Consider the following 22,273-nt stretch of genomic DNA (forward strand, 5'->3'; position numbering starts at 1 on the left):
CAAAATTAAGATATTAGAAACTAAATACACAGATTTCACTAAAATAAAACTTTTAAAAGCTAAGTATTATTTACAAATAATAAATAATTATAACAACTAAAAACAACTTTTATATGACAAATGGCAAATAATAAACCTCAAAAGGAAAAATAACCTAACAATTTTGACATACATATTAGTAGATGGTACTAATTCGAACTCATGTCGTGTGCCATAAATTGACCCTGCTTGACCATTGAACTGCTATTACTTTGCTGGACTAAGTGAGTTAATTTTATCTACATATCACTTTGTGAATATAATTTACACATATAATTAACAAAATAATTCGGCGAAGCGGATTCAATTGAACCCACTTGATACAACGTGGGTCCGCCCCTGGATGCCCCAGATTTCCCCTCGAACTCATCGAAATTCCTCCATGATCTTATCCCACTTTACACCTTACATACTGAAGCTAATTTCCAGAAAAAAGCCTTCTCTTGTACATCCTATACAAATCAATTCATTCTGATTATCTAAGTTTAAATCATTCATAATATTTAATTAATAAGCTATCTATTATTTTGTTTTTCCGATATCTCCCCCATTAAAGTTGTTCTTGTCTTTCCAAGCATTCTATCCTCGCGATCAATTCAAGAAGTGAAGGTTGCTATTGGAAAACGTGATCAGTGGGTCGAAGCTTGCAACAAGAGACGTGAAAGCTCAAGGCTACCATCGGAAGAAAGGAAGACAAGGAAATTGATGTAGCCTTCCCAGGTGAATCAGACATTCCGTCTTTTATTGTTGCAGCAAAACCACAAAACATGCACACTACGAAAACAACAAGTCAATAAATATAATTCATTAGACTCCATGTGTTTGTGTGAGTTTTATAAAGGAAAAGGGCACATCGATCAACATACCAATGATGAGAACCAAAGCATAAACAAAGAGGGAAGAACTTACAAATATGGTGACTCATTGATTCAATGTTGAAGAATCCATGAAGAGGATTCATAAGGAATTGGATGTCATCGTCTTCATCATCATCATTATTGTCATCCTCATTGACGTTCTCTTCGCTGTTGGTAGCCCTCTTCATCTCCACTGCAGGTGCCAGGTAGGTTAAGTTGTGTTGAGAATGAGGATGAGTGGTAAAGCATATCTCTATATATAGGAGGGGAATTGGGCTCTATGGTCAAAAGTTGTTACAAACTTTACTAACATATAATCTGATTTACTTGGTATAATCTGATTTACTCCACAAAAGATCTGATTTACTAACAATTTTAATGCAAATGTCAAAATTCTATTTTTGTGGGATTGTGGTCCTTGTCCATGGATAATAATTGTACTATTTGAATTTTTTTTACTGAATTCACGTAAATCTATAGATAACGTCTAGATCCATCCCTGACACTAGGACCATGGGAGAAGATGACCCAATTAATATAGAGTAAATAAAATCTGGAGACATGTCAATAAAATAGAGAATATGATATGGAAGTTCTTTATTATTTCAGGGGCTCTTTTTGTGAATGGATGTGCGGGCACACTAGGTTGGATAAGGTTAGGAATGAGGATATTCGAGCGAAGGTGGGCATGACCTCCATGAAGGACAAAATGCGAGAAGCGAAGCTTAGATGGTTCAGGCATGTGAAAAGGAGAAGCCTAAATGCCCCAACTAGGAGGTGTGAATGATTGACTTTGGCGGATTCGAGAAGAGGTAGAGGGCGACCTAAGAAGTATTAGAGAGAGGTGATCAGGCAGGACATGGCGTTATTTCAGCTCACTAAGGTGATCAGCATCTCGAAGATAAGTATGGATGTCATCATACCGATCTGCTAGACACTTCCTCATGACTCGTAGAACCTATGAACCTAGAGCTCGGATAACAACTTATCACGACCTAAAATCCACCTGGTCGTGATGACACCTAACTTAACCCGCTAGGTAAGCCAAACAAGAGCCTACACAACTCAAATAAGAATAATAAGAAATCAATAGGTGAAATAACTGAATTTTGTATATAATGACCCAAGGATTTAGTAGTACAAGTCACGAGCCACTAAGACTTAGATTTACAAAAATGGTATGAAAATAAATATGACATCTATTTGGAATATAAATAAACAAAATACAAATCCAAAATTACCAAGGATAAGTGGTAGCTATATCTGGAAAGCAGGTACATCTTTAATGCCAGCTCCCGCTATACTCAGCAACATCAGCTCCAAGATCTGCACGCAAGGTGCAGAAGTGTAGTATGAGTACAACCGATCTTATATACTCAACAAACAACAAACCTAACCTCAAGTTGAAAGCAGTGACGAGCTCAGAAAAGGAACAGTGTCCAACACTAATAATCAATAATAACACATGATATAATAATGCAGTAACAATAAATAATTCAAAAGGTATCATATTGAACTCGTTCACAAGTACGGAAAACTAGGCATACTTTACAAGTATAAGAGTTAAAGACTAAATCTTCCATGGAAGCCCTATGATACGATTTTATCAAAGATCAGTGATTTGTTTCCAAACTTTCAACAACAAATAAGGCATTTCACTTACCAGCTAGCATGAGAAAAATACATTTCTATGCCTACATATCATGTATACATGTCAAGTCAATACCATATGTTTACCATTTAACATGAGAAAAACACATCTCTATGCCTACATGTCAAATATAAATGTCAAGTCAATAACACCACAGTAAAATCATCAAGTACACTCACTCTTAGCACACTCAAGATGCCTGGCATACATGCCCCTCACTATCACGCACACAATCACTCAGCACTTTACTGGTACCTGGCACAAATGCCCCTCACCGAAGCACATATATCTCGGTGCCTGCAATCAGTGTAATATCAGACTCCAGAGGGGCGGATCCTGACCCAACTGCTAATCAATAGTCAATATGACCTGTTGCGTCATATAACCTTATCCAAATAGCAATCTGTTGTGGAGTGTCACCCGATCCAAATAATAATCTGTTGCGGCATGCAACCCGATCCAAATAACACTCAAAATATGGCTCTATGACCCACATCAGTCATCAATCCGCTCAAGTCTTAATGGCTCACATCTCACATAATCCAATTATACAATACGGAGTATCATAATGTGCCACAAGTTTAGCTCAAACTCATGCCACGTACAAGGACACCGATAACAAGTGAGGCAGCATATCAAAAGTACATAGATATAGAGATATAACATGCGGATATAACGATCATGGCTGAACAGTATGACTACGGCTAAGGCAAATAGCTCAACATGGTAAAATAGCCCTATCATGTATCAAATAATCAAGCAGATAGCCTAGATATAATTTTTAGCTTGAATAATAACTCACATAGTCATATAAATAGAGAAAACATATTATCAAAGTAGCATGATGGCAAAACAAGTCATATAATAGCCTAAAAACTACCCGAATTATGAATACTCCGGTGCACACACAAACGTCCATCACCTAGCACGTGCGTCACCCCCAACATATCTCAATATCACAGTTATCAGGGTTAATTACCCTCAGATCCAAGTCTAGATATGTTACTTATTTCGAAAAAGTCAAAACAATACCGAGCATCCAAAACAATACTCTAGAAACGCAATCCCGCATGAATCGACCTCCAAACGGCTCGAATCTAGCCAAAAGCAACTCAAATCATCAAATAATGCCATAGGAAACAAACCCAAACGATAAAGGTCGAATCTTTAATCAAATACTCAAAGTCAATAAAAAATTCAACTCGGGCATGCATCTCAAAACCTGACAAAACTCACAAATTCTGATAACCCATTCGAATACGAGTCCAACCATACTAATTTCATCCAATTCCGACTCAGAATCATTATTCAAAACTCAATTATTCACTTTAGGAATGTTTAGACAAAAACTCCCAATTTCTCTTTTGGATTCATCAATTAAATACCAAAATCGAAGATGGAATTATGTAATATAATCAAATCCGAGTAAAAAATACTTATCCCAATCCTAATCGTGAAAATCCCCTCCAGGATCGCCCAAATCCGAGCTCTATAACTCAAAATGTGATATAATAACTCAAAATCTAAAATAGAGTACTTATATGCACTGCCTAGGTAAACCTTTCGCGATCGTGGGACCCACTTTGCGATCGCGAAGAACAAAGATGAACGTTGCTGGAATGAACTTTGAGTTTGCGTCACGGACATCGCAAATGCGATGACCACAAGTACTAGAACCCCGCGAATGCGCCAGCTCCCACGCGAACCCGATGACAAACCTAGCTCCCACGCTGAAAAACAATCGTGAACCTACTATCGCGAACATGATGGTCAAATATCTCAAACCTCCGCGAATGCGTTGAATAAAACACTAGCAGCTCACAGAACACTCAGAAATGGTCCAAAATCAATCTGAAACCCACCCGAGCCCCTCGGGACCCTGTCCGAATATGCCAACAAGTCCCAAAATATAACGCGGACCTGCTCGAGGCATCAAATCACACATATCATCTTCAAAATCACGAATCTCACGTCAAATCAAGCTTAATGAACTATTTCAAATTCTAAAATTCCAAGCTTGCGCCGAACACGTCTAAACAACTCGGAATCACCTCAATTTTGCACACAAGTTTCAAATGACATAACGAACCTATTCCATCTTGCAGAATAATAATCCAAACCTGATAGCATCGCAGTCAACCCCCGGTCAAACCTATGAATTTTCCAAACCTTCAAATTGCCAACTCTCGCCAATTAGTGCCAAAACCTTTTAGAAACATCCAAATGCAAATCTGAGTATACGCCCAAGTCCAAAATCACCATCCGGACCTAATAGAACCATAAAAACTCCAATCCGAAGTCAAATACAGAAAAGTTAAACTTGGTCAACTCTTCTAACTTAAAGCTTCCTAGTTGAGAATCATTCTTCCAAATCAATCCCGAACCACTCGAAAATCAAAACCGACGATACACACACGTCATAATACACTATATGAAAGTACTCATGACCTCAAATCACCGAACAGAATGCAAATGCTCAAAACGACAGTCGGGTCGTTACAATTTGCCAGTCCACAAACTAGCTAAATGCCAAAATATTGCAGGCAAATTCCGTGTTACTAATAGTTCCAAAAGTTTATAACAAATTCACAAGATTTAGAAAAAAAAAAAAAAACTTTAAGGCCCGTATTCCTCCTATATAAACTCATATATATGGCAGAGAAACTTCAAGTTGTAGGATCTTTATTCATTGGATATCATTTAATTGATTTGTTTTTGTCAACCACAAGCTTAACATGCATTTAGAGAAACTTCAAAGTCACAAAATAAAGCTTCAAGTTCTAGCTCTTGCAATCTTCTTCTTGTGGAAAAAGCTTTTGACGAGGGCATGCACCGCAACCAATCAAGTGGTTAATGGCCGATGTACTACTTATTCTGCCTCGATCTAGACGTACAGAACAAATTTCATATGTCATAACAAATGCAATCATCATAACTACATGGACGCAAACCCTAAACTAGCGAGATATTCGTGTTTCAACCCGAAGAATTTCTTGTTATTGTTTTTTTTCAAGTGTACTCGTATTTTCATCAACAATTAGTTTAGCCAGAAAGATGGAGGATGTATTTGTTGGATACATAATTTATGCTAAAAAAAAGAAGAGATCGAATACCTCCAATGGCAGAGAAGCCACAAAAATTGTGCAGCATCGATGAATCTGAACTATAATACCGTCTCCATGTTATCGATGCTAGTAAACTGTTTCTTTTTGTCTAATTCGCTGCTTTAAGGTTTCTTTTGCATGAACCTTATCTCTAACATTGCCAACGGCTTACATGAACTCTTTAGATAATCTTGTTGTACATACAACTCTTTTTTTTGAAGTGAAAATTGTAACGACTCGGTCGATCGCTTTGTGTATTCGAGTACTGTTCCCCTATTTGATACTTCTCGTATGAGTATCTGTTATTTTGTGACTTGCGGAGATGGTTGATTTCGTTTCGGGAAGGTTCGAAAGTGACTTGGAACACTTGGTATCCTTTTTGGAAGCTTAAGTTGTAAGAGTTGACCGATGTTTGACTTTTGTGGAAACTACCTCAGATTAATGATTTGATGGTTCCAATTTTTTCATATGGTGATTTTGGACTTAGGCGTATGTTCAGAATTTGATTTGAAGGTTCATAGAATGTTTTGGTACTATTTGCCAAAAGTTGGCAATTTGTAGGATTGGATAGTTCATAGGTTTGACCGAGGATTGACTTTGAGGTTATCGAATTCGTATTGTTATTCCGGAAGTTGGAATGAGTTTATTTTGTCATTTGGGACTTGTGTGCAAAGTTTTTTAAGATTGGTTAGGCTTGAATCAGATGCTTAGTATGAAGTTTAAAAGTTAATGAATTGGATAGGTTTGGGGAAGGTATTAGGACTTGTCGGTGTGATTGGACGGGGTCTCGAGGGGCTCAGATATGTTTCAGATGTGTTTTAGAACATGTTGAAGTTTTAGGGCAGTTCTGGTCTTGTGTTTTCGCACATGCGAGGTTTGGAGCGTATGTGCAAGTCCGCAGATGCAGACAGGTGAGCGCAGAAGCGGAATTTGGGCATTGGACAGGGATTTTACAGGTGCGAAGTTTTGGTGCAGAAGTGGTCGTATACCGGCGAGGTTGTTCTGCAGGTGCGGCCTCAAAGAAGTGAGGATTTGCTTTGTAGAAGCGGAGAGGCGGTGATGTTATTGATCTCGCAGATGCGAACATATTTCCGCAGAAGCGGAGTCGCAAAAGCGACTTTCGTTTCCGCAAAAGCGAATTGCTGGGTAGTGTTATTTTAATCGAGGGTTTGGCCTATTTTATCATATTCTAATATTGGGAGCTCGGATTCGGGCACTTTTTGAGGCAATTTTTACCCACTTAGATTGGGTAAGTATTTTTAACCCGAATTTATTTATTATTCATAATTTTATCCTTGATTTTGGCTTTTGGTTGATAAAAATCTAAAGGAGAAAATTGGGATTTCTGTGATAAGTTTTGAAAAATAAATAATGGAGATTTGAACCCTGATTTAGAGTCAGTTTTGAATGAAATTTGTATGCTTGAACTTGTATCGGAATGGTATTCGAGATTTGTGAGTTTTATCGAGTTTCTAGAGGCGGGACCGGGTTGGCTTTTTGTGTTGACTTTGTGTATTTGATTAAGGACTCCACTTTTATAATTTGGATTTGATTTCTTTGGCTTTGTTTGACGTTATTGGGTTGTATTTGACTATATTTGAACCGTTTTGAGTTGAATTTTGAGGATTTGGGTATTTTTTATGAGTCTTACGCTACCGGGTGGAGGAAAAGTCTCTTGGCTAACCTTGTTAAGAGGAAAACCCCTAGTTTGCTATGTGTTTAAGATATTGGGGTAGTGTATATACGTGATGGAGAGCGTAAATGCATTTATCGAATTTATATCATGACCAGGGTAGAACTAGAATATGTGCTCATTTGATTCATGAATTATTTGTCTTATGTGACTACGTTTGGTCTCTTACTCATGTTAGAAATCATGCCTAGGCTGATGATTAATTGTGAAGGTATGAGAACTTATCATTAATATGTTGAATTTCATGATTATCCGTAGTCACAGAGATTTCTTGAGCACATATCCGTATGATATTTATTAAGTCTTTGTGCACCTCTTATTGATAATTCTTGAGCATATACATATATTTTGAATAATATATATGTGGTTTGGACTGAGGATTTTGGCACGAAGAGTAAGCGTGCGGATGAGATACAATCACCGCACGTTGGATATGATGATCGGAAATTGATTTATGAGGGATGCTATTATGCCCCTCTTTGCTCTTGGATTGGATCCATCCCTCCGGAGTCAGGTGATATATAACCCATGTTACTTTGGGCCATGTGAGCATAGTAGGTATATAGATTTTGTACTTGATCGATACATGAATTTTGTGTCGGGTTATGTTGATACATGAATTGTGTATTGAGTACATGGATCTTGTATCGGTTGAGCATGCATTCTTATTGTTGACTCGTTTTGAAGTATTTATTCAACTATTAATTGTTACTCGACATCCTTATATGCTAATTGGGAGTCTCGACTCCGTTATTTGAGCATGTTATCTTGCAATTCTGTATCTAAGCAGCGTTATGGTTATTTCTGTGCTAGGAAAGCATGCTTAATACTATTCAACTGTTGATATCATTGACTCTTGTTATTCATGATATTACATATTGTTTCTGTTCATAATTTTGTTATTATACTTGTGGTAAGTTTCCGGAAGCATACTAGCCTCGCCATTACTTTTTCGAGGTTAGGCTTGATACTTACTAGGTACCGATTGTGGTATACTCATTCTACACTTCTGCACATCTTATTGTGCAGATCCTCAGGTGGGTCTTAGCAGAGCTTCCTGATTTGGCTAGGAAGCTATACGGAGACTTAGGGTGAGCTGCACTCCATGGTTTCGTTTTGCAGTTCCTGAATCCCTGCTCATTTACTATTTCTATCTATTTTGTATTTTTGAAAACTTGACATGTATACAGATTTGATCTCATTTATGTAGTTGTCACACCTCCTTTTTTCCGAGGGGATAGGGGATAAGGGAGTTTTTCCAATTAAAGTGACAATATTCGAAATGGGATTATTTATTTTATCAGAGTCGCCACTTGGAATAAGTTATGGTGTCCTAAGTCACCGGTTTATTTTAAATCCCGAATCGAGGAAATTTGACTCTATTTATGGTCTGCGAACACATAAGACCGGGTAAGGAATTCTATTAACCCGGGAGAAGGTGTGAGGCACTCCCGAGTTCCGTTGTTTAGCACGGTCGCTCAACTATTAATAATTGGCCTAATTATCTGAATTATTACATGTTTAAAACCTATTGTGCTCTTCTTCTTTTTTAACTTTTTAACCGCTTTTAATATTTATGGAATTTGTTTGAACAAGTCGCGATGTCGCGCGCTCGTTTGTTTTTGTACACATTGCGAATCGCGTTACGTGGAAACGCACCCGCGATTTACAACATGCTTATTTTAATTATTATTCGTTGTTATGGTCGAATCACATGAAATGCACACCCGAATTTGGATTTATATATCGTGACCATGCCACGGGAACCGTACCCATAGTCACTATAATTTATTATTAATCGCGCCTAAAGCAAGCTACGATGTTCATGATTATTGAAATTATTTTTCTGATCTTTAAGATTATTGTGAGGCCAAATTTATGGAATTATTGTGGAGAAAGAGTAATACTTTAGCTAATAAGACTTGAATCAGTTATGTACAAATCAATATGCAAGTTAGATGTGTATTAGGATTCTCAGCTTCTTCAATGTACTTCCCTTTGACCAAAACTTGTGGCAAAGTCACACACTTTTTGCCCAAAACATTCTGCAATTCTTTCTTTATAAGCACTGTCCATTCGAAATATCCCTTTCGTCGATCTTAACCCTATAACTCTTAAGAATCATCCTCACAATATAACAAACTTCGAACGTTCTAATTAAAAATAAAATTGGTGGCATATTGAATTCATCTAAAAATTAAAAGCATTTATTCAAGAACCAAGACTACACATATCACAATCGAAATAAAAACTAATTAAAACAACTTAAATGAAAACTAAGACATGCTACTCAAACAACGGAGAATCACAAATTAACCAACACGCTCACCAAGCTATCGTAACAAAATGAAATAAGAATGAAAATTGAGAAATGGACCTTTTATTGATGAACAAAGCTAAAAATTTGCAACTCAATCGAAATAACAAAGCAACAATCATTGGGACTGAAATGCCGAAATTGGGAACATCGAATCGGCACCGGAAAACTCGAAACCCAAACGCGACCTCAATCAAATTCCATGAGCCGAGATCAAATAGGGGCAAATATTTTTGTGTATTTCGTTTGAAGTAATATCAACTGTAATGAACCCTTTTTTTATTTTTTCTTTACTGTGCGTGACTTCCCCTCTTAGCTATCCTGATTCCCCAATTCCCAGACTCCTCCGTTCCTTTCTAGCTTTTCCTTCGTTCCCATTTTTCTGTTTTTTTCTATCTCTGTTTTGTGTGTGTGTATCTGGTGGCTGAAGGTGAGATCTTAGCTTAAGGAATTGGGTGGTGGCTCTTCAGGAGGTGCGTGGCTGAGAAAGTGAGGGAGGGTGGTCAGTTTGTTTTGGTGGAGTTGGAGATGGAGAAGGAAGGGAGCAGTTGGGTTCTTAGAATTAGGTTCGTTCCCCCTTTATTTGTTTTTTCATTATGTTTTTATATTGTGGATAGATAGGATATGGGCCATTGGATGAGAGTAGATCGATGGCTATGATTAATAGGGTTTGATAGGTGAGAAAAGGATTTGGGCTAAAAGATATTGTGAAGAATAGGTCTTTGTCTTACTGGGCCACTAAAATTCGAAAATGAGCTCCCAATTGGCCCAAATTCAATTCTTTCTCATTGAATAAAAATAAAAATACTATCAAAATATACTAATTAATCTTAGTTAATAAGAATAAACTATTAAAGTGAACTATAGATTAAAAATGAAAATATTTTTGGTATTTTTTAAATATTATAAATATCATAAAATACTAATAAGATAACAAAAATATATAATAAGAAAAAAAATATATATATATATATATTATAAAACTATTTTTTTAACTTATGTTTTAAAATTAAAACTAAAATTTGACTGAAATCCTATTAAAATAAAAAATAAATAACTATTTATTTTTAAATACTACTTTTAAAAGTTGTGCGGGTCAAAAATTACGTGCTTACAGCTGCCCCTCTTTGCTTGGAAGCACGAAGAGTTTTCGGAGCAAAGAACACTAAGCAACGCATTTGGTTTAAGACCCGACGCTTATTCAAAATAAAATAAAGACGGACAAAAGATTGTAACCGAGCCCTAGTATCTGAGCTGCCTACATATCCTTGGCTATAAAAGAATCATGCCACGTATAGTTCAGAAGTGATGGAGTGTGTGGAGATGATGAGAGAGTCGAGTGAGATACCATTCCGTCGAGGTTCCGGTCCGCGGTCCCTACCATTACATCATAAATTGAAAGCAAAAATTACATCAAAAATAAAAGAAAAATACAAGATCCTATCTACTTCTTGTCTTGAATCTTCCTTGAATCTCTACTTGATCCTTCAACTTGAAACTGAAAATTCAACCTATTCTTCAGGTGGGAGTCCCGCAGACCTGAATTTGAAGAAAATTGAAAGTTGACCATGTTCTTCAGGCGGGCATCCTGCTGCTTGCACTTGAAATAAACTTAAATTTAGAGTAGACTTGAGCTTGCAAACCTTGTCCTTCAGGCGGCTCGTGCTACTTCTGATTTTACTTAAAGACTGGAGGTCGACCCTATTCTTCAGGAGGGTTCCTGCTGCTTCTAAATTAAACTCGAAACTAAAAATTGACCATGTTCTTCAAGCGGGCTCCTGATACCTCTTGAAAGTTGAAAGTTGAAAATTAAAAGTTGAAAATTGAAAGTTGACCCTGTTCTTCAGGCGGGCTCCTGATGCCTCTCTAACTTAAACTTGAAAATTAAAAGTTGACCATGTTCTTCAGGCGGGCTCCTGTCAATAATTGAACTTTTGAAATAAATTCCCTCATTCTCCAGGTGGGTTCCTGATGACTTAAAACTGAAATAAATTCCCTCATTCTCCAGGTGGGCGCCTGCTGACTTAAAACTGAAATGAATTCCCTCATTCTCCAGGTGGGCGCATGTGCTGACTTAAAACTTGAAATAAATTCCCTCGTTGTGGGCGCCTGTGCTGACTTAAAACTTGAAATAAATTCCCTCGTTCTCCAGTTGGGCGCCTGATGACTTAAAACTTGAAATGAATTCCCTCGTTCTCCAGGTGGGCGCCTGCTACTGACTTGAACTTAAAATGAATTCCCTCGTTCTCCAGGTGGGCGCCTGCGACTTAAAACTTGAAATAAATTCCCTCGTTCTCCAGGTGGGCGCCTGATGACTTAAAACTTGAAATGAATTCTCTCATTCTCCAGGTGGGCGCCTGCTGACTTAAAAACTTGAAATGAATTCCCTCGTTTTCCAGGTGGGTACCTGATGTTGACTTAACACTTGAAATAAATTCCCTCGTTCTCCAGGTGGGCGCCTTGCTGACTTAAAACTTGAAATAAATTCCCTCGTTCTCCAGGTGGGCGCCTGCTACTGACTTGAACTTGAAATGAATTCTCTCGTTCTCCAGGTGGGCGCCTGCGACTGACTTGAACTTAAAATAAATTCCCTCATTCTCCAAGTGGGCGCCTGATGACTTAAAACTTGAAATAAATTCCCTCGTTCTCCAGGTGGGCGCCTGATGACTTATAACTTGAAATGAATTCCCTCATTCTCCAGGTGGGCGCCTGCTGACCTAAAAACTTGAAATGAATTCCCTCGTTTTCCAGGTGGGTGCCTGATGTTGACTTAACACTTGAAATAAATTCCCTCATTCTCCAGGTGGGCGCCTGATGCTACAACAAAATAGACAAAACAAAAGAAACTTTTTTGCCCCAGTTTGCACTAGGAAGATTTGTGAGTTGTTAGCAGAACTAAAAATCACTTATGTTATTGATGAATGATGAAATGATGAAAGTAAAATTAAAGACTCGACTAGGATGTGCATCTCCTGTGAGTAAAACTAAGAATATTTCGACTAGCAAATGCATCTGCTAAAAAAACCTGAATGTCCCAGACTAGGAAGTGCATCTCCTAGGGGTGAAACTTGAATTAACCAAATTAGGAAGTGTGTCTCCTAAAGAAATAAAAATCTGAAAAACCCAAACTAGGAAGTGTGTTTCCTAGATTTGAGATTGAGCTTGCAGAAACTATAAACTAAGCTTGACTAAACTAAAAACTGACCCTATTCTCCAGGCGGGACCCCTGATTTCAAGAAAACTAAAGATTGATAACTTAAGAAAACTTAAAATTGACCCTTTCTTAAAAATAAAAAAAATAAAAAATAAAAAATCCAGAATTCCTTTTTTTTTTTAAACTTATTATCCTAGGAGAAAATTCATCAGACTAGGTTTTAATCTTAGGAGAAAGATTTATCAGACTAAGATTTCTATCCTACGAGAAAGTTCATCAGACTAGGTTTTCAATCTTAGGAGAAAGATTCATCAGACTAAGATTTCGATCCTAGGAGAAAGTTTATCAGACTAGGTCTTTTTTTTTTAGGAGAAAGATTCATCAGACTAAGATTTTGATCCTAGGAGAAAATTCATCAGACTAGGTCCTTTTTTTATGGTATCTTAGGAGAAAGATTCATCGGACTATGTTTTCTAATCTTAGGAGAAAAATTCATCAGACTAAGATTTCGATCCTAGGAGAAAATTCATCAGACTAGGTCTTTTTTCTTTTTAGGAGAAAAAATGTGAAGAACAATGACAACATTTATGCATACTAGCAAGACAGATAAAGACAAAGATTTGAGAAACTTACCTTTGTCGGCTCTTCTCTTCTGTTTTCTTTTCTTTTTTTTTTTTGAAACCCAAATTCCTTGCAATGCTTGTTCCTGTTTCAAATAAAGAAAATTTTGTCAGTTTTAAAGTGGTGGTCGGTTTGCGGCCTTGAGTCTTGGGCAGCTTGGCTTTTGCTCAATCAGCTTGAGTCAATTTCAAGAGACTTTTTGCTTTACATCAACCTTAATCGTTTCACACCCAGTACCATTTGTATTTGTGGCTCAATCAACCTTATCCCAACTGGAGATCTTTGCTTAGGTGACCTTTTCTATGTCTTGAATGTCTTTCTGCTTTTTGAGCAATTTATCTGTCAGAGAGAATCACAACTGGTAAGTGTCTTTTGCATGATGTGCACACTTCATAGTTCTTGTTCAGTACTACAGAGAGCCCGAGCCTCTGATTAACCTCGAGGTTATCTTTGCTTGCTTTAGCCAAGTAGGCTGACAAAGATATTTTGAGGGGGAAGCCTTTGCATGAATCCTCAAGGCATGTTGACTATAACACCTGACTGTGCTGGCCAAATTAACTTTGTGCAACTGAAAAGCTTGTAGCAGATTTTGAAATCTTTTCTTGCTTGTTTTGACAAGGACTGACTCAGAGTGAAGGACACAATGATGCCAAGAAACAATATTAACAAGAAATGCCCATGTCGAGAAGGACATAAGGAAGAGTTTTTTTTTAAATAGCTAGCCTTAATGAATCATGACATGCATTTTAGACTTAATGGCCGATCTATCAAACTAATCCAATCTTTCCTTTTACTATTCTTATGACCTTAAGTCGGACTTGTTCGTGTCAATCCTTTGCGTCAGCTTCACGACTCACTATCGACTAGTGGTGCCCCGATGGGTTTTCACCAACAAGTCTCTCTCATTTATTCATCTCTGCTTACCGTCGTCTTACAATGCCCGTGAGAGTTTTCACTAGTAAGACTCTCTCATTTTTTTCTTCTTTATTTTTCTTTTCCTTTTGCTTTCTAGTGTGAGAAAATTGACAGTGTTCTATGCGTGTGACAATTGTTGCTCATTGCATGCGTCTCTTGGCATTCTTGAAGGCATATCGGGAGGTCTTTATTTGGAAGGTTTTTGGATAGGGTTGGAAAGAAAGGACGGCATAAGGCTCAAAATACACTCAAAATAAGGGGCTGTAGACTTACAACTCTTGGAATCGACTCTTTCAAAAGTGAAATAAAATCTTTGCCCCAGTTTCAGATATCGGGGATTTTTTGGATTTTTTTTTTAACTCTTATTTGATTGGACCGAACCGTGTATGCCTACGTATCCTTTTTTTAAAGGAATCAGGTCAAACGTAGTTCAAACCTCTGAACTAACTATTTATTTATTTATTCATATTTCTTTCTTTTTCTTTTTCTTTCTTTTTTTCTCATTTTTTCCTTCTTTCTTCTCTTTTTTTTTGTTTTCAAAACAAACTGCCCCAGCTTCTATTTTCGACGGGCATGGACCTTAGAATGTTTTTTTTTCCTTTTCTTTTTCACTTGAACTTTCAAAGAGTTTCCCAGTTTGTACTTTGGGAGTTTGTACTTTGGGAGCATGAACTTTTCTTTTCATTTTTGTTTTTTTGACTTTTGACTCTAAACTTGATTCCAAAAGAGGGTGATCAAAAAAAATAACACAGGCTCAAAAGGTGTAACAAAGGGTATAAAGTGTTTGGATAGCAGAACAAGGGCCTCCTAGCCTCGAGAATGCCAATTATAGTATCCTTTCATGATCACAACATTGATGAGCATGTATATCTTCTTGGTGTGTCGTGCTCGAAGAATACTTTCCATCTATTAATCTCAAACTTTCCACCAAACTTTAATTGGTTCTTCCTTAAACCTGATCTTCACAATGAATTTGAAGGTAAATTTTACCCGAGCTTAATTCCAAAGTGTTTTAAACTCTTTATTCATCCTCAAAAATGCCTTGTTCTCAGTTATCCAATTCAAGATTAACTTAATTTTCTAAGATCTGGCCAAAAATTTCGCATGCATGTCATGTTACTAAAACTAGCGGGAAAAGAACTAGGTATGGAATGACACAAAAGGACAAACTGTATTTCATTGAGTAAACAACAAGACAAACAACCTAAAATCTGAGTTACAACCCTAAAATAACCCGGCTAATAAAAATAGCAACACAACAGACAAACAAGACTCACACAAACAGAATAGAGGGATAGAAGGGTTTGACTCAATAAAACAAATAAAATCTGGATCACAACTCTGGAATAACCCAGATAATAGAAAAAATATCAAAACAAGCTACCAAGATTCCTTCCTAGTAAGGAGGGAATGACTTTTCAATTGCTATGCTTGACATTTAGCCACAAATTTGCTCATCAGAATCACCATGGCCTTCTCAAATTTCAGTCGGCAAGTTCCCGAGAGGATTCTCATACTCCATGTCACCACACATTATCCCCACAAAGTGTGCATCATCATGTGCATGTAAAGGATTCAGCGTGATATTGTGGGTGTCATTATCTTGGATCACAATCAGTTTTTTCTGGATCATCCTTTCTATTTCTCTTTTCAAATCCCGACAACTTTCAACATTGTGCCCCTGGGCATTGGAATGGTATTCACACCTTTTAGAAGGGTCAAAGCTTCTTGCACGTGGGTCCACATGACTTGGAGGAATAGGTGCAATCATGTCATAATGCTTTAATTTCTCAAACACACTTGCATAGGACTCTCCTATTGGTGTAAAATTATCTTTCAACCTTTGTTCCCCTCTATACCCCGGGCTTAGATGAGGGTTATAGGGCACTTGAAAATTTTGTGGAGGCTGGTGGAGATTTTGCGGTGCTGGTGCTCGCCTTCTGGGGTCTCTTGGTGGCTGGATAACATACTAAAGTGGAGCAATAGAGTATTGTAGGTTCTGAGGTGGATAGTAGTGCTCAGGGGAATCATCGAAAACCTGATGAGGCTGCTCCTACCTTCGAGATGTTCTCCTAGGACCTCTTCTCGACCTTATTGTCATCATGGTTTCTTCATCCTTCTCATTCGTGTCACTAAAATTATCAGATTCAATTTGGACAGCTTGAGTTGCAGCTTTGAGAACTGCTTGACTTATAATTTTGCCTGTCTTAAGGACATTCTTAACCATTTCCCCAATTTTGATTGCTTTCGAGAAGGATTTGCCCACTGCGGACATCATGTTTTGAAAATAATCTGGCTCTTGAGCCTGAAGGAAGATAGTGATTAGCTCGTGGTCATCCATGGGTGGCTTAACTCTAGTCGCTTGCTCTCTCCATTTAATGGCATATTCCCTGAAACTTTCAGTTGGTTTCTTCTTCAGGTTTGAAAGGGAATTGCGGTCTGGGGTGATATCGATGTTGTATTGGAACTGTTTGACAAAGGCCTTGGCCATGTCATCCCAGACATGCCAGTGAGAGGTTTCTTGATCCATAAACCATTCAGAGGCTACCCCTATCAGGCTTTCCCCGAAATAAGCCATTACTAGTTCTTCTTTTCCCTCCACACCTCTTAGCTGATTGCAATACCTTTTCAGGTGGGCTATGGGGTCTCCGTGTCCATCATACTTTTCAAATTTGGGAGTCTTGAAACCAAGTGGCAAACGAACACCGGGGAACATACATAGATCCTTGAAGGCAATACTCTTCTGACCTGCCGACCCTTACATGTTTTTTAACTTTTGTTCTAAGCTTTTCACTCTTTGGGTCATTTCTTCTTGTGCCATCTTTCTGGTAGGCTTCTCAATCTTTGAAGGAAGATCAAATAGGTACGAGTGGTACTCAGGAGAATGGTATTGTTCTTGCTGGGTAGCAAATTGTGACTCATGACTTTTCTTTTGTACCACTGTTGGCTGTGGGATAGTGAAAACGGGCATAACAGCAGTGATTATCTGATTGGTTGTCAATGGCACACTTTGGGAACGCGCAACAAAAGTTCCAGTTGTAGTCGTACAGTTGGGATAAAGACTGAACCCAAATGGATAGGATCGATCAGACAATGAGACATGAGTGGTAATAGTCGAGATGGGTGTGAATTTTGGGAAAACATGAGAAAGGGGTAGTCCTTGACCATTGGCCGATGCTTGACACATTTCAGTCATTTGCTGTTTCAGTATTCTATTTTCCTCAACCACAATAGACTCTTGTTGAACCCTTTGACCCCGAGTCTCTTGACCACTCGTAACAGCTTCAATGTCAGTTGTCAATGACATTTTTCCTTTGGATCTTGTGTTGATAGCTTACCACAAACCGACCACCTCAAACTTTCTTCTATGATTCAAAACAAGAGACACGTTAGAATGGACTCAGTCGGTCCTTATTATCATCATCATTTTTTTTCATTTTTTCATTTTTTTTGGTCGATCGAACCTGATGTGGGTTGCCTACGTATCATGTGGGAACATGAATCAGATCTTGCATAGTTCGGGAAGATCAAGAATAAAGGAAATAAATTAACTCTCTTTTTTTTCCTAATTTCCGAAATAAAGACTTATAAAGAAGAAAGAAAATATTTTTGGATTTCGATTTTTTTTTTTGAATTTTTGCAAATAAAGACTTTTAAAGAAGAATTTTTTTTTTTTTTGAATTTCAATTTTTTTTTTTGAATTTTTGCAAATAAAGACTTTTAAAGAAGAAAGAAAATATTTTTTTTTTGAATTTCAATTTTTTTTTGTTTTTTTCGAAATTTCGAAAGAAAAACTTCTAAATAAGAAAGGAAATATTTTTGAATTTTTAGAATTTTATTTTGAATTTATGAAAGAAATACTTCTAAAGAAAAGAAAAAAATATATTTTTGAATCTTGAATTTTCTTTTCAATTTTCGAAAAAGAATGAAAATATTTTTGGATTTTGAGAATAAATTAAAAAGAAAATGGTTTTGTATTTTTTTTAAAAATTGGGGTCTAAAAGAAAGACTTTCTAAAGAAGGAAGTAAAGGAAAATATTTTTGAAATTTTTGAACATTGTGGGCCGGAACCGACGAGGTTTGCCTACGTATCTCACATCCGGTGAGAATCAGACCCGCGTAGTTCTGTCATTTTGATGCACAGACAAATATGATTTGTTTTGAAATGCTTTTCTCTCTTTATTCTTGAAATTTTGACAGAGTAACGGGTTTTTTTTTAAATACCAGGATTGTCAAAACCAGGCATTTTTCTATCCTGCCTCACTCTTTGGTTTTTCTCTTCTATTTTTTTTGATTTTTTTTCTAACTCAAGAAGCTGGTCAACATACAAGCCAAGCAAATTAATGCATAAGTAGCACTTAAATAATGCATCAGGATGGTCCTTTAATTTTGGGTACACCTATCCTAGACGGACCCAACCCCTGTGTTGAGTCCCCTAAGTCAGATGCACGTGATGTAAGTAAACGTACCTACTAGGGATCCGACATGAGGCTGTGTTATTCTAAGTTTAAATCCTGGGTATATTGTTCTAGACCTGGCTTACCCGAGCGGACAACTCGAGCCGGAAGGGGGGGGGGAGGGACAGCGTACCGGGAATACAGAAGCTTCACCGGCTTTGCAACTTGTCCGAACCTCGTTCTAAAATTAGGATATGACTCTAACAGAAAAGAAGCCACGCGTAGCGCACACTCCCCAGAAGATTTAAAAGATTCAGAGAAAAGGAGGGTTTCGTAGCAGTTTATATACAATTCACACAATATTAAAGCGGTAAAAAAACGGCATTTAGCACATTAGGCTCAAACACGTAAAAATCAGACAATCATGAAAGCCAATCATAACAGCTATTCTAAGCTCGAATTCTGAACCCTGAACCAGAGATTCTGGGTTCTTGTCCCCAGCAGAGTTGCCAGAGCTGTCACACCTCCTTTTTTCCGAGGGATAGGGGATAAGGGAGTTTTTCCAATTAAAGTGACAATATTCGAAATGAGATTATTTATTTTATCAGAGTCGTCACTTGGAATAAGTTATGGTGTCCCAAGTCACCGGTTTATTTTAAATCCCGAATCGAGGAAATTTGACTCTATTTATGGTCTGCGAACACATAAGACCGGGTAAGGAATTCTGTTAACCCGGGAGAAGGTGTGAGGCACTCCCGAGTTCCGTTGTTTAGCACGGTCTCTCAACTATTAATAATTGGCCTAATTATCTGAATTATTACATGTTTTAAACCTATTGTGCTCTTCTTCTTTTTTAACTTTTTAACCGCTTTTAATATTTATGGAATTTGTTTGAACAAGTCGCGATATCGCGCGCTCGTTTGTTTTTGTACACATTGCGAATCGCGTTACGTGGAAACGCACCCGCGATTTACAACATGCTTATTTTAATTATTATTCGTTGTTATGGTCGAGTCACATGAAATGCACACCCGAATTTGGATTTATATATCATGACCATGCCACGGGAATCGTACCCATAGTCATGATAATTTATTATTAATCGCGCCTAAAGCAAGCTACGATGTTCATGATTATTGAAATTATTTTCCTGATCTTTAAGATTATTGTGAGACCAAATTTATGGAATTATTGTGGAGAAAGAGTAATACTTTAGCTAATAAGACTTGAATCAGTTATGTACAAATCAATATGCAAGTTAGATGTGTATTAGTATTCTCAGCTTCTTCAATGTACTTCCCTTTGACCAAAACTTGTGGCAAAGTCACACACTTTTCGCCCAAAACATTCTGCAATTCTTTCTTTATAAGCACTGTCCATTCGAAATATACCTTTCGTCGATCTTAACCCTATAACTCTTAAGAATCATCCTCACAATATAACAAACTTCGAACGTTCTAATTAAAAATAAAATTGGTGGCAGATTTGCTAATTGAATTCATCTAACAATTAAAAGCATTTATTCAAGAACCAAGACTACACATATCACAGCCGAAATAAAAACTAATTAAAACAACTTAAATGAAAACTAAGACATGCTACTCAAACAACGGAGAATCACAAATTAACCAACACGCTCACCAAGCTATCGTAACAAAATGAAATAAGAATGAAAATTGAGAAATGGACCTTTTATTGATGAACAAAGCTGAAAATTTGCAACTCAATCGAAATAATAAAGCAACAATCATTGGGACTGAAATGCCGAAATTGCGAACCGGAACATCGAATCGGCACCGGAAAACTCGAAACCCAAACGCGACCTCAATCAAACTCCATGAGCCGAGATCAAATAGGGGCAAATATTTTTGTGTATTTCGTTTGAAGTAATATCAACTGGAATGAACCCTTTTTTTATTTTTTCTTTACTGTGCGTGACTTCCCCTCTTAGCTATCCTGATTCCCCAATTCCCAGACTCCTCCGTTCCTTTCTAGCTTTTCCTTCGTTCCCATTTTTCTGTTTTTTTCTATCTCTGTTTTGTGTGTGTGTATCTGGTGGCTGAAGGTGAGATCTTAGCTTAAGGAATTGGGTGGTGGCTCTTCAGGAGGTGCGTGGCTGAGAAAGTGAGGGAGGGTGGTCAGTTTGTTTTGGTGGAGTTGGAGATGGAGAAGGAAGGGAGCAGTTGGGTTCTTAGAATTAGGTTCGTTCCCCCTTTATTTATTTTTTCATTATGTTTTTATATTGTGGATAGATAGGATATGAGCCATTGGATGAGAGTAGATCGATGGCTATGATTAATAGCGTTTGATAGGTGAGAAAAGGATTTGGGCTAAAAGATATTGTGAAGAATAGGCCTTTGTCTTACTGGGCCACTAAAATTCGAAAATGAGCTCCCAATTGGCCCAAATTCAATTCTTTCTCATTGAATAAAAATAAAAATACTATCAAAATATACTAATTAATCTTAGTTAATGAGAATAAACTATTAAAGTGAACTATAGATTAAAAATGAAAATATTTTTGGCATTTTTTAAATATTATAAATATCATAAAATACTAATAAGCTAACAAAAATATATAATAAGAAAATATATATATATATATATATATATATATATATATTATAAAACTATTTTTTTTAAACTTATGTTTTAAAATTAAAATTAAAAGTTGACTGAAATCCTATTAAAATGAAAAATAAATAACTATTTATTTTTAAATACTACTTTAAAAAGTTGTGCGGGTCAAAAATTACGTGATTACGGTAGTTGCTCGTGTACTTGTGCCACCTAGTTTTGGGGGCGTACTGTATTAGATATGTTTAGGCCGTGTTTGGGTTTTTATTAGATATTATTACTAATTTGGATCATTATTGTATTAACTTATAATATAGCACTATAAATTACAGAAAATAGACTTAAATTATTGAACGTCAGTTGGCTTGCTTAGCAAGTTTGGCAAGGCGCCATAACGACCTTGAGGTGGCCTTTTGGGTCGTGACAACAACCTAATAAGACTCAACTAAAATCCAGAAGTTCAGTAATAAAAAATTGACTTGTCAATAAATGATATCCGTATTAAAATAAATAAATAACTAAAATTTCTTGCTATATTTTTAATGATACTTGTATTAGGTTCCTTTTTGGATTGCTAGGTTCTTGAAGATTTACCTACAATTACTAACATAATCTTTTTTATCCCTAACAACTAAATTATTTGTGTTGGCGGGGGAGGGTGTTGGACACTATATCACTACACCTTACTGCTCCTACTATTGTTGTGTGTTTATACATGTTGCTAGGACTCCTAACCGTATTATATTTACTTTTGATACGGATAAAGAGGTACTCATCGCATGCAACCAATGTTAATCGAATTAATAGAAAACAATAGAGAAGATGTGAATTAAAGCTTGCCCCTTTTCAAAATAATTCTCTTTCCGTATCAAAGCTTAGACAGAATATAGATTGGGACTTCCCCCGAACTGGTCTAATTACCCCTCTTAACTTGACGGGTCGATATCG

The 22,273-nt window shown here is 37.0% G+C and overlaps 2 long non-coding RNA genes across 2 annotated transcripts; both read right to left on the bottom strand.

The window, feature by feature from the left end:
• Positions 1-209: 209 nt before the first annotated feature.
• LOC138908997 (uncharacterized) lies at positions 210-10,211 on the bottom strand. Its single transcript, XR_011415495.1, has 4 exons — positions 9,722-10,211; positions 2,138-2,222; positions 949-1,089; positions 210-813 (listed from the first exon to the last, which is right to left on the bottom strand). It is a non-coding gene; the product is annotated as an uncharacterized lncRNA (long non-coding RNA).
• Positions 10,212-15,427: 5,216 nt separating this feature from the next.
• On the bottom strand, positions 15,428-21,222 carry LOC138908998 (uncharacterized). Its single transcript, XR_011415496.1, has 2 exons — positions 17,494-21,222; positions 15,428-17,268 (listed from the first exon to the last, which is right to left on the bottom strand). It is a non-coding gene; the product is annotated as an uncharacterized lncRNA (long non-coding RNA).
• Positions 21,223-22,273: the final 1,051 nt, after the last annotated feature.

This window comes from Nicotiana tomentosiformis, chromosome 4, assembly GCF_000390325.3.
Source record: "Nicotiana tomentosiformis chromosome 4, ASM39032v3, whole genome shotgun sequence".
NCBI lineage: Eukaryota > Viridiplantae > Streptophyta > Magnoliopsida > Solanales > Solanaceae > Nicotiana > Nicotiana tomentosiformis.